Raw genomic sequence first — 13,252 nt, forward strand, 5'->3', positions numbered from 1 at the left:
TCAGATTTTCTTCAGGTTTTTTTTATTTCAAGAAAAACTATTTTAAATATAATAATGTTACATGCAATAAACACCAATTATTCGAGAATAAAGATCTTACATATAATAATATTACATGCAATAAACATTAATATTTCAAGAATAAAAGGATTTTAGGTATAATATTACCCAAACTGTACTAACATAGTGTGATATCACAAAAGTTGTGATATAAAAATATTAAAAATCTGCAAATAACAGGATTACTTTTATTATACTCTAGAATATTTTTCCCCTCTGGCTGTATTTTTGTTCATCAGTTTTTGTTTTTTTTTTTTTGCAGATGTAGTCCCTTATTCAATCTGGGCCGCCACAAAGACAGACAGAAAGCGCAGGGATATTTTTCTTTCGCATCCCAGTGCAAACCAAAAGAACAACAGGTTGTTCAAGGTCTATCAGTGGATGCAGTGTTCATTAGTTTATATTGTTCATTATATTCCACAAATGAGTGAGATCATATGATACTTATCTTTCTCCGTCTGGGTTATTTCACTTAGCATGATGCTTTTAAAGTCTATTTTGTTGGATATGAGTATTGCTACTCCAACTTTATTTTCTTTTCCATTTGCATAGAATATTTTTTTTCTATCCCTTCACTTTCATCCTTTGTGTGTCTTTTGTTCTGAGGTGGGCCTCTTGTAGACAGCATATAGTTGGGTCATGTTTTTGTATCCATTCAGCTACCCTATACCTTTTGATTGGAGCATTTAATCCATTTACATTTAGTACTATTATTGAGAGGTACTTATTTATAGCCACTTTAATTCTGTATGGCTAAGTTTCTCTCTCTGTTTCTTCTTCTCAGCAATCCCTTACAGCAATCCCTCTAGCATTTTTTTTTGTCTGGGAAGCTCTTTATTTGACTGTCTATTTTGAATGATAGCCTTGCTGGATATAGTAATCTTGGTCTCAGATCCTTGCGTTCCATTACCTTGAGTACTTCATGCCATTCCCTTCTGGCCTGTAGAGTTCTGATGAGAAATCAGGTGTCAGCCTTATGGGAACTCCGTTGTAGGTAACAGTTTTCTTTTCTCTTGCTGCCTTTAAGATTCTCTCTTTGTCTTTAATGTTTGGCATTTTAATTTTGATGTGTCTGGGGGTGGGTCTGTTTGTGTTCTTCTTGTTTGGGGTTCTCTGTGCCTGCTGAACTGGTGTGACGTTTTCCTTTACCAGGTTAGGGAAGTTTTCTACCATTATTTCTTCAACACCTTCTCTACTCCTTTCTCCTTTTCTGCCTCTTCAGGCACACCTTGTATTCTAATATTGTTACGTTTCACATTGTCCCACAGCTCCCTTAAGCTGTCCTCCTATTTTTTAATTTTTTTTTCTTTTTGGTTCTCTAATTGAGTGATATTTTCAACTCTGTCTTCTAATTCACTGATTTGATCCTCAGCTTCCCCTAATGTGCTGTGTATTCCTTCCAATGTGTTCTTTATTTGTGTTATGTCATTCTTTATCTCAGACTGTTCTTTTTTCATAGTTACTATATCTTTTTTCATACTGTTCAGCATTTTAACATTATTACTCTGAACTCTGTTCCAGATAAATTTCTTATCTCTGCTTCATTTATCTCTTCTTCTGGAGAATTGGCTAGTTCTTTCATTTGGGGGTTGTCTCCTCATTTTTGTTGTCTGTTTGGGTGTGTGACTATGTATTAGGTAGATCCTCTACACCTCAATCTCTAGTGCAGGACAGTGTTAAAGGCTGTTTCTGACTAATTGGATCAGGCAAAGACTCAAAACCTCCAGAGACTGCCTCTGTCTATAGCAGTGGTTCTCAACCTTGCTAATGCCACGACCCTTTAATACAGTTCCTCATGTTGTGGTGACCCCCAACCATAAAATTATTTTCGTTGCTACTTCATAACTGTAATTTTGCTACTGTTATGAATCGTAATGTAAATATCTGATATGCAGTATCAGATATTGTATTTTCATTGTTACAAATGGAACATAATTAAAGCATATTGTATTTTCATTGTTACAAATGGAACATAATTAAAGCATAGTGATTAATCACGAAACAATATGGAATTATATGTGTGTTTTCTGATGGTCTTAGGTGACCCCTCTGAAAGGGTCATTCAACCCCCAAAGGGGTCGAGACCCACAGGTTGAGAACGCCTGGTCTACAGACTACTAGGATTTCGACTTGAATTGCCCCCAGGCAATCGTCCTCAGGTGTGGCAAAAGTTTTTTCAACAGGGTGGGGCAGTTGCTTCTGCCTGGAGGCTAATTGCTACTTTTAATCTCTTAAGTGGCCTCAGGGCAAGGTGTTTTCCAATAGGGTGTGTCAGCTGTCTTCCCCCCAGGCAAGGCAAATGCCTATGTGGGAAAAGTGTTCTCTGCTGTGTGAGAGCATGACTCAGCCCAGAAAACTTGGGGTGTTTATCTTCTTAGCTCTATCCCCTGAGTCCTCAGTCCTGGGTTCTGCTCTCACAGCTCCAGTCCACTTTACACTCCCTCTGCCAGAGCACAAAGTGGGTGGCTCCACAGGGAATTTTTGTGTGTTGGCCCTTTAAGAGGGTACCCGAACTTTCAGCTGCCACTCCCTGGTAGACAGCACCCCACTGCTTTTCACAGCTAGATGTTATGTGGGTACCCTCCTCAGTTTGGTGCTCTCTGCTGGGGAGCCCAGCATCGGGATTAGATCCCCGAGTTCTCAGTGGCACCTCCCACAGCTTAGATATCTTTCCGGGACTTCAGTTGCCGGAATTCTGTGGGTGCCTGGCCAGTACTTTTTCGCCTCTGCCCCTCCTACCAGTCTCTATGAGGTCTCCACCTTTGGTCCTTGGGTATCAGGTTCTCTCCTGTGAGTTTTCTATTGATTATTCATGAAGCCTTTCTGTATTTCAGTTTAATTCTAGCTTGCTCCTGGGAGCATGTCTGTGCAGCATCCTCCTACTTTGCTGCCATTTTTAATCTCAACCATCAGATTTTTTTAAAGTCATAAAATAAATATATTAAAAATAACTTACTAAAATTTCAAACAATAAACAAATCTGCATTTTGACTTAAAAAAGAGGACAGGATTGTTTTTGAAAAATATCTTAGTAACAATAAAAATAATAAAACAGATATAAAAGTATAGGAAATGAGAACTGGTTAACTACTAAATTCAAACAATGTGAAAAAACTGTTAACTGTGTGGAATCAGAGTTCATAAAATATTACTTATTTACTTCCATATAATTGAGTATCTCTAGTAATAAAGGATATATGGATGCACTTCATTTTCTAGCCAAATGGCAAGATGTAAAGTCACATTTAATTCTTTTTGATCTTCTTGCAAAGAAAACAGAAAACCACATCATAAAGGTGGGAAAAGGGTCATAATATTTTATAACAGGATACAAGGGACACTGCAAACAGAAGAAAATCTAAGTAAAACCCAGCAGAAGTGATTGTCTCCTTCATTCTTGGGGGACGCAACCCTATCAATCACTTTACTTTTTGCATCACAAAAGTAAAGGTCAATATTATGGCTTATGGTTCCTAATACTGCACACTAATCTTCCCATAACACCATTTAATTGTTTCAAGCTGAGGATCAGGAACTTTTATTTCTTTTCTAAAAATCCCAAAGATCTTTCATTTTCTGGTCAACAGAATCTGTGCGTATATACCTGCTTGACAATGTCCTAACATGACAGGAGGACTTACCTTTAGTGAAATGGTGGAAACAATCTTTTGGCACTTAATATAAAAGTTTATGTTTTATTTATATTTAAAGCATTGACACATAACAAGCACAAAATTGATATTGAACCACAAAGCTTGTCAAAATGGTTTTTTAGGTTTCAGAATGCACTCTACGCAATTTTGCTTAGTTGAGGCATAAAAGCGATGTAGAATCCTATTCATGCTGGAAGATAGATTTTGTAAAAGGTAGATTTTTCTAGTTTAGCTACTGCATTTATTCATTTTACATATTTTTACAGAATCTGGTAAATCTGGAATTCAGACTTTTTTCTTTTAATTTATTTTCTGAAAAATGTAAATTCTTTTCAGCTCTCCCCCCCCCGCCCCCCCCCCCCCGGGAGTTATAGAAGGATTTAATCCAAAATAACCTACACAAATGAAATAGTGCCTACTGGAGAAAAAATGATCTCATTAAAGAGAAAATGAATAAAGCTAATGTTACCAACATGTAACTTTTAAAAATCAGACCTTCATGCTCTACCTGGTTTGGCTCAGTGGAAAGAGTGTCGGATTGTGGACTGAAGGGTCCTGGGTTCGATTATGGGTGGGGGTACATACCCGGGTTGCAGGCTCAATCCCCAGTGGGAGATGTGCAGGAGGCAGCCAATCAATGATGCTCTCTCATCATCTCTCTCTCCCTCTCCCTTCCACTCTGAAATCAATAAAAATATATTAAAAATCAGACTTGCAGAATTCCTTTTGGTATTTTTTTTCATCACCAAGCACTAAACTAAGAATAACATCAGAGTATCATTAATGCCTTATCCAATATATGAGAAATTTTGTGCACTTTAAATAATGCACACTAGGATAAAATATAAAATCATTACAACATGTGCCATAAAAATGGTCATGCGAAAAGAATGGATATCTTTTTTAAAAAATATATTTTATTGATTTTTTACAGAGAGGAGGGGAGAGGGATAGAGAGTTAGAAACATCGATGAGAGAGAAACATCGATCAGCTGCCTCTTGCACACCCCCTACTGGGGATGTGCCCGCAACCAAGGTACATGCCCTTGACCGGAATCAAACCCGGGACCCTTGAGTCCGCAGGCTGATGCTCTATCCGTTGAGCCAAACTGGTTAGGGCAAGAATTGATATCTTTAAGCATAGCTCATGTGCAGATCACTCAAGCTATGTGCAAGCATACAACAATAGCTTGAAATTCTTACTCCTCTAGTTTAAAAACTGTATTTTGGGGATGGCACAGTTTTTAGTTTTAGAAGGCTTGGAAAGAAATGAAGAGGTGTGAAGAAATATTCTGAATTCCTCATGCACATACAACTGGGCTATTTCAAAAACATAATTCTTATGCCTGGGAACGCTTCTATGACCCACTTGTTTTTTTAGAATATTTTTCAATTCTTTCCCCCCCTTTATTGATTAAGATATTACATATGTGTCCTTATCCCCCCAATGTCCCCTCATCCCCCCAATCCTGCCCTCACCCTCACCACCTGTTGTCCACATCCATCGCTTATGCTTATATGCATGCATACAAGTCCTTTGGCTGATCTCTCCCCCTCACCCCCCCTCTCCCCTACCTTCCCTCTGAGTTTTGAGCATCTGATGGATGCTTCTCTGTCTCTGCATCTGTTTTTGTTCATCGGTTTATGTTGTTCATTATAATCCACAAATGAGTGAGACCATGTGATATTTATCTTTCTCTGACTGACTTATCTCACTTAGCATAATGCTCTCCAGCTCCATCCATGCTGTTGCAAATGGTAGGAGTTCCTTCCTTTTCACAGCAGCATATTATTCCATTGTGTAGAAGTGCCAAAGTTATTCCAAATCTTAGCTATGTAAATTGTGCTGCTATGAACATAGGGATGCATATATCCTTTCTGATTGGTGTTTCTGGTTTCTTGGGATATATTCCTAGAAGTGGGATGACTGGGTCAAATGGAAGTTCCATTTTTAGTTTTTTGAGGAAACTCCATACTGTTCTCCATAATGGCTGCACCAGTTTGCATTCCCACCAGCAGTGAACGAGGGTTCCTTTTTCTCCGCATCCTCACCAGCATTTGTTATTTGTTGATTTGTTGATGATAGCCATTCTGACAGGTGTGAGATGGTACCTCATTGTCATTTTGATTTGCATCTCTTGGATGATTGGTGACTTTGAGCATGTTTTCATATGTCTCTTGGCCTTATGTATGTCCTCTTTCAAAAAGTGTCTAGTTAGGTCCATTGCCCATTTTTTCATTGGGTTGTTTATCTTCCTTTTGTTAAGTTTTATGAGTTCCCTGTAAATGTTGGAGATTAAACCTTTATCAGAGATATCATTGGCAAATATGTTCTCCCAAGCAGTGGTTTTCTTGTTGTTTTGTTGATGGTTTCTTTTGCAGTGTAGAAGCTTTTTATTTTGATGTAGTCCCATTTGTTTATTTTCCTTTTAGTTTCCATTGCCCTAGGAGCTGTGTCAGTGAAGAAATTCCTTCAATATATACCTGAGATTTTGCTACCTGTGGATTCCTCTAATATTTTTATGGTTTCCCATCTTACGTTTAAGTCCTTTATCCATTTTGAGTTTATTTTTGTGTATGGTGTAAGTTGGTGATCTAGTTTCATTTTTTTGCATGTGTCTGACCAAATTTCCAAGGACCATTTATTGAAGAGACTGTCTTGACTCCATTGTATGTTCTTGCCTCCTTTGTCAAATATTAATTGAGCATAGTGGTTTGGGTCGATTTCTGGGCTCTCTATTCTATTCCATTGGTCTATGTGTCTGTTGTTGTGCCAGAACCAGGCAGTTTTGAGAACAGTGGCTTTGTAATACAGCTTGATATCTGGTATTGAGATCCCTCTTACTTTGTTCTTCTGTCTCAGGATTGCAGCAGCTATTCAGGGTTGTTGTTTTTTTATTCCAGATGAATTTTTGGAGAGTTCTTTCTAGATATGTGAAACATGTTGTTGGTATTTTAATGGGAAGTGCATTGAATCTATAGATTGCTTTGGGTAGTATGGACATTTTAATAATGTTGATTCTACCAATCCATGAACACGGTATGTTCTTCCATCTATTTATGTCTTCCTCTATCTCTTTTTTCAACTTCCTGTTGTTTTCTGAGTAGAGGTCTTTTACCTCCTTAGTTAAGTTTATTCCTAGGTATCTTAATTTTTTTGGTGCAATGGTAAATAGGATTTTTAAAAAATTTCTCTTTCTGTAAGTTCACTATTGGTGTATAAAAATGGCATAGATTTCTTGGCGTTAATTTTGTACCCTGCTACATTGCCAAATTCGTTTATTAAGTCTAAAAGTTTTTTGATGGAGTCTTTAGAGTTTTCTAAGTACAGTATCATGTCATCTGCAAATAATGACAATTTTACTTCTTCTTTTCAAATTTGGATGCCTTTTATTTCTTCTTCTTGTCTGATAGCTTTGGCTAGCACTTCCAGCACTATGTCGAATAGGAGTGATGCAAGTGGGCATCCCTGTCTTGATCCTGTTTTAAGGGAAATGGTTTTAGTTTTTGCCCATTGAGTATGATGTTGGCTGTAGGTTTGTCATATAAGACTTTTATTATGTTGAGGTATGATTCCTCTATTCCCACTTTGCTGAGCGTTTTTATCAGAAAAGGGTGTTGGACTTTGTCAAATGCCTTTTCTGCATCAATTGATATGATTATGTGATTTTTGTCTTTCAATTTGTTTATGTGATGTATCACGTTTATTGATTTGCAGATATTGCACCAGCCTTGCATTCCTGGAATAAATCCCACTTGGTCATGGTGTATGATCTTTCTAATGTAATGCTGGATCAGGTTTGCTAGAATTTTGTTGAGGATTTTAGCATCTATGTTCATCAGGGATATTGGCCTGTAATTCTCTTTCTTTGTGGTGTCTTTATCTGGTTTTGGGATTAGGGTAATGCTGGCTTCATAGAAAGAGTTTGGAAGTGTGCCTTCCTGTTGAATTTTTTGGAATAGTCTGAGAAGGATTAGCTTTAGTTCTTCTTTGAATGTTCGGCAAAACTCCCCTGTGAAGCCATCTGGTCCAGGGCTTCAGTTTGCTGGAAGCTTTTTGATTACTGTTTGAATTTCATCAGTAGTTATTGGCCTATTCAGGTTTTTTTATTCTTCCTGATTGAGTTTTGGAAGCTTGTATTTTTCTAGGAATGTGTCCATTTCGTCAAGGTTGTCCAGTTTGTTGGAGTAGAGTTGTTCGTAGTATTTTTTGACAATACTTTGTATATCAGTAGGGTCAGTTGTAACTTCGACTCTTTCATTTCTGATTTTGTTTATTTGGGTCCACTCGCTTTGTTTCTTGGTGAGTCTGGGGAGAAGTTAATCAATCTTGTTAATCCTTTCAAAGAACCAGCTCTTGGTTTCATTGATCTTTGTATAGATTTTTTGGTCTCTATGTCCTTTATTTCTGCTTTGATCTTTATTATTTCCTTCCTTCTGGATACTGGGGGCTTTTCTTGTTGCTCTCTTTCTAACTCTTTGAGTTGTAGAGTTAGATCATATATTACCAGTTTTTCTTGTTTTTTTGAGGTAGGCTTGTAGAGCTATGAACTTCCTTCTCAGGACTGCTTTCATTGTCACCCATAGATTTTGGATTGTTGTGTTTTCATGGCCTTTTTTCCCCAGGATGCCTTTTATTTCTTCTTTGATGTCTCTGATAACCCAGTCATTGTTTAATAGCATGCTATTTAGCTGCCAAGTGTTTGATTTTTTTCAATGTTTTTATTGTAGTTGATTTCTAGTTTTATGTCATTGTGATCTGAGAAGATGCTTGTTATGAGTTCTATTCTCTTGAATTTGAAGAGAATTTGCCTGTGTCCTAAGATGTGGTCTATTTTGGAAAATGTCCAATGTGTACTGGAGAAGAATGTATATTCTGTAGCTTTGGGGTGAAATATTCTGAAGATGTCAATTAAGTCCATCTGATCTAGTGAGTCATTTAGGATTGCTATTTCTTTGCTGGTTTTTTGTTTAGAGGATTTATCCAGTGTTGTCAGTGGGGTATTAAAGTCCCCTACTATGACTGCATTGCTATCGATCTCTCCTTTGATATCTTCCAGAAGTTGTTTTATGTATTTGGGTGCTCCTGTATTGGGTGCATATATGTTTATCAGAGTTATATCTTCTTGCTGAATTGCTCCCTGTAGTATTATGTAGTGGCCTTCCTTGTCTCTTGTTATGGCCTTTACTTTGTGGTCTATTTTGTCAGATATAAGTATCACAACCCCAGCTTTTTTCTCATTTCCTTTTGCCTCAAAAAATTTTTTCCATCCCTTCACTCTCAGTCTGTGTGAATCCTTTGTTCTGAGGTGGGTCTCTTGCAGACAGTAAATATATGGGTCATGTTTTCTTATCCATTCAGCTACCCTACATCGTTTGACTGGTGCATTTAATCTATTTACGTTTAAAGATATTATTGATAAGTACTTGTTTGTGGTCATTTTATTCTTAATGTTTGTGTTTCTTCTTGTCTTTCTGTTTCTTTTTTTACAGCAGTCCCTTTAGCATTTCTTGCATTGCTGGCTTGGTGGTAATAAACTCTCTTAGCCGTTTTTTGTCTGTGAAGCTCCTGATTCCACCTTCAATTTTGAATGGTAGCCTTGGTGGGTATAGTATTCTTGGATTCATTCCCTTGCTTTGCATCACTTTGTATATTTCATTCCATTCCATTCTTGCCTGGTTTGTTTCTGTTGAGAAGTCAGCTGATATTCTAATAGGAGATTCTTTGTAGGTAACTTTCTGTCTCTCTCTGGCAGCCTTTAAGAGTCTTACTTTGTTGTTTGCCAATTTAATTATGATGTGTCTTGGTATCAGTCTTTTAGGGTTCATCTTGTTTGGCACTCTATGTGCTTCTTGGACTTGTGTAGTTTTTTTCTTGCCAGTATCAGGTAAGTTTTCTGTCATTATTTCTTCACACAGGTTTTCTATTTCTTGCTTCTCTTTCTCTCCTACTGGTACCCCTATTATGCGAATGTTGTTTCGTTTTGCGTTGTCCCAAAGCTCCCTTAGGCTCTCCTCTTGCTTTTTAAGTTTTTTTTCCAGTCGCTCCTGTGTTTGTGTGTTTTTTCCTACCTTGTCTTCTAATTCAATGATGCGGTCCTCAGCCTCTTCTAGTCTGCTGTTTAAGCCTTCCATTGTGTTCTTTTTTGCAACTATGTCATTCTTCATTTCCTCCTGGTTCCTTTCGTGTTGGTGACATTCTCATTCAGCTCCTTATAATTCTCATTGAGTTATGTGTATTTGTCATCCAGACGTTTGAACATCCTTATAACCATTACTCTGAATTCTTTCTCTGATAAGTTAGTAGCCTCAATTTCATTTAACTCCCTTTCTGGTGATCCTCTTTTTCTTTCCTTTGGGGATTGCTTTTTTGTCTTCCCATGTTTTGCTGTAATGTTTTAATTGTAGCTCCGATTGCTTTGCTACCCAGTTTCTTTTGGGTATGGTGCTACTGGTGTGACCTCTCAGGTCTCCTGGGCTTGCTAGTCTAGTGTAGTTCCCTACTTGAGCTATTTGGGTTCTCTTGATGTAGGCCTGCGAGCTGGAAAGGTGCAACTGAGGTATCCAGAACTCACCAGCCGTTGAAGGGGTGTCCCAATTTTTGCTGTCTTTCACCCTTTGTTGAAATCATGCGTGCCCAGTGGGGATTCCCAGTGGCACCCAGGAACCGTCTGTTGGGGTGATGGGGCTCAGGAGGCCCACGTTCTGGAAAGGCTGACTGTGGTGTCCAGAGTTCTGTAGTTGTGGGGTGGGCAGACTCAGCTTTTGTTGCTGCCACCGTGGTTGGATACACGCGATCCCAGCGGCAGTTCACAGGGGCACTCTGGTGTGTTAGCCATCAGGGTGTACTGACATACTCTGAAGGGCCCTGGCACTGAAGCCACTGGATTGCAGTGTCTGTGCGCAGGTATCCTAGAAGAAGGAATTCAGCATTTCTACAGCCCAGCAATGCACCGCTGTTTGTTTAAGTGTGTGTCCAGGGGGCTTACAGTGGGGCCCCAGGGCTGCCTGTGGAGCGGTAGTCTTGGGAGACCTGCATGCTGGAAAAGCGTGCAACTGTAGTGTCCAGAGTTCTGCAGCTGTGGGGTGAGGAAACTCAGTTTTTGTTGATGCACCTGTGGTGGATAGGTGCGCGTTCCCAGTGGTGGCACACAGGAGCACCCACAGTGAGTTTGCTAGCGCAGGTGCACTGAAGCACTCTGAAGGGCCCTGGAACGCTTAATTGAGGCGTCTTTGGGCAGGTATCCAAGATGGGTGAATTCAGAATTTCTGCTGCCCAGGGGAGTGCATCCCTATTTGTTCATGATTGGATCCAGCGGAGGTTCACTGCGGCTTCCCAAAGTGCCCTGTGGATAGATAGGCTCAGGGGGAATGAGCAACTGTAGCAGTGCGTTTGCCAGGCGCTGAGCTCTGAGGCACTCTGAGGGGCCCTTGCGCTGAAGGGCCCTGGCGCTGAGGTTGCACAGCTGGGTGTGTGTGGGCAGTTATTCAGGCAGAGGGAATTCAGAATTTCTACTGGGGGGCAGTGCACCTGTGTCTGAACAAAATCACACCCAGCTGGGGCTCACAGTGACTCCCAAGAGAAGTCTACGGAGTGGTGTGCCTAGGAGACCTGCATGCTGGAGACACGTGAATGCGATGTCATAGGTCTGCCGCTGGGGAGGAGGAAGGTTGCACTTACTGCTGTGGGCGAGGTGCACCTTTGGAGGTGGAGATCCCAGGGTCTGCGAGTCTGCGGGTTTGGCTGCAGGATTTTGGCTGGAGTGGCTGCTGGGTCGCGGGCAGTGTCCAAGGCCTGTCTGGGTGGTTGTGCTGATGAGTTCCTAGAAGAGGCCGCTTTCCACTTTAAGATGGCGTGGGCTCCGTGCCGGTTTCTGGCAGTTCGGGGAGTGTCCACAGCGGTGGTAGTCTCTCCCTGTCTTAGAGAGCCTGGTCTGCCAGCCTCTGCTGCTCCTGCCGGATTTAACTGTCCCTCACTCACTCACACACAATACACACATCCACACACTCTCCTTTCATTCCCTCACTCACTCACTTCCTATCCCTCACCTCGGTCCTGCCAGCTGCCATCTTTTGTCCTGACACACTTTTTTGATTATTTATCTTTTCTAGAATTTTTTAAACTTGTAATTCAAACTTTAAAAAAAATTAACCAGAATAAAGCTGGATTTAACTGCCCAGACAACACATGCCAACAGCATCAAGGTGTTAGAGTAGGTAGCTAGATATTAATAAAGGAAATGAACAAAAAGAAATCAGACATTATTTAGCATAATAAACTAGGGAGCTGAATCAGATAAATAAGCCTGCTTTGCTAGGAAACTGCAGCATTATTAGGCACCCCAGAGGATTTCAACATTGCCTCATCAAGGGGATTAACACCCCTTACCCCCATAGGGAGAAAGAATTGGCTTTCAATCTCCCCAGGGTATAGCCGGTCCACTCACCCAGACTAGGAGGGGAAGGAATAAATAGTAAAGGGGAAATTTCTCTACTGAGCACATGCCAGTAAAAGCCAACACAGCACAGGGGGAGGTACTTCCACTTTGAGGCATGTGCAGTGGGAGCCAAGATGGTAACCATAAGGGAAGATTCTGGCCTAGGAAAGAGATCCAACTGGATAAGGGACACAGAACCCTGCAAGATCTAGCAAACGGATTGGTTAAAGGGAGATCCAGCACCAGCCTATGTAGAATTAGGAAACTGATTAGTTAGTTTGAAGGAGAGCCTGGTCCTTCCCAAGCCTGAATATAATTCAAACTTAACAAAGCTTGCTCTCTTCTCTCTCTCTCTCTCTCTCTCTCTCTCTCTCTCTCTCTCTCTCCTCTCTCCCAGTAACGCACACTCATCCCTTTTGTTCTTGCGTTCTCAGTGGTGTGGACTCCAAGCACAGTCTGGGTACCACAAATGCAGTTCTATCCTGCTGGAGTGCAGCTAGGAACACAGACAATGCTAGCTGGATGAGGACAAGGACTGAACTGGACTGAACCAATGGCACAGAATTTCTGGACACTGACACTATTTCTGGGCCTGACGAAGACAAGACTGGACTTTTTCCACAGCAGGATGAACCTGGGACAGTAATTTGTGTTTCCTCCAGCTCTAATAAACCTTATAATTACACTGCTTGATTCCTGAAATGCTTTACTTGCAACACCACAAGGACCCCATTTCCACTGGCAAAGGAAAACAAAAAGAACAAGTTTTCCATGGGAAAGGTTTTAATTCACATTCTCTTTAATTTTAATATTGAATTTGCCACCTTTCCACAAACACATTATCATTTAAGAAGCTTTTATCATAGCAATTTCTTTCAATTGAAGAAGACATTTATGATTAATTCATATAAAACAATTCCAGGCCTGACTGCTGCTTCAAGTGAATTATTCTAAATGATCAGTATAGGAAGGTACAACATTCTAGACAATGAGGCCAAAATCTCACACCAAAGGGCTTTTTGTATCCTGGAAGTTATATGGTCACATACACTGAGTGGCCAGACTATTATGACCACCTGACGTTTGTAGGCAAATTAGCTA

General features: G+C 40.1%; 1 protein-coding gene and 1 non-coding gene across 5 annotated transcripts in view; both read right to left on the bottom strand.

Annotated features, from left to right (window-relative positions):
• Positions 1 to 13,252, bottom strand: part of CHIC1 (cysteine rich hydrophobic domain 1) — a 99,985-nt gene that overhangs the window by 23,302 nt on the left and 63,431 nt on the right. The gene's annotated exons all lie outside the window — the stretch shown is intronic.
• LOC111823056 lies at positions 321 to 447 on the bottom strand. Its single transcript, XR_002826045.1, has one exon. It is a non-coding gene; the product is annotated as a small nucleolar RNA SNORA31 (small nucleolar RNA).

This window comes from Myotis lucifugus, unplaced genomic scaffold (genome assembly GCF_000147115.1).
Source record: "Myotis lucifugus unplaced genomic scaffold, Myoluc2.0 scaffold_4, whole genome shotgun sequence".
NCBI lineage: Eukaryota > Metazoa > Chordata > Mammalia > Chiroptera > Vespertilionidae > Myotis > Myotis lucifugus.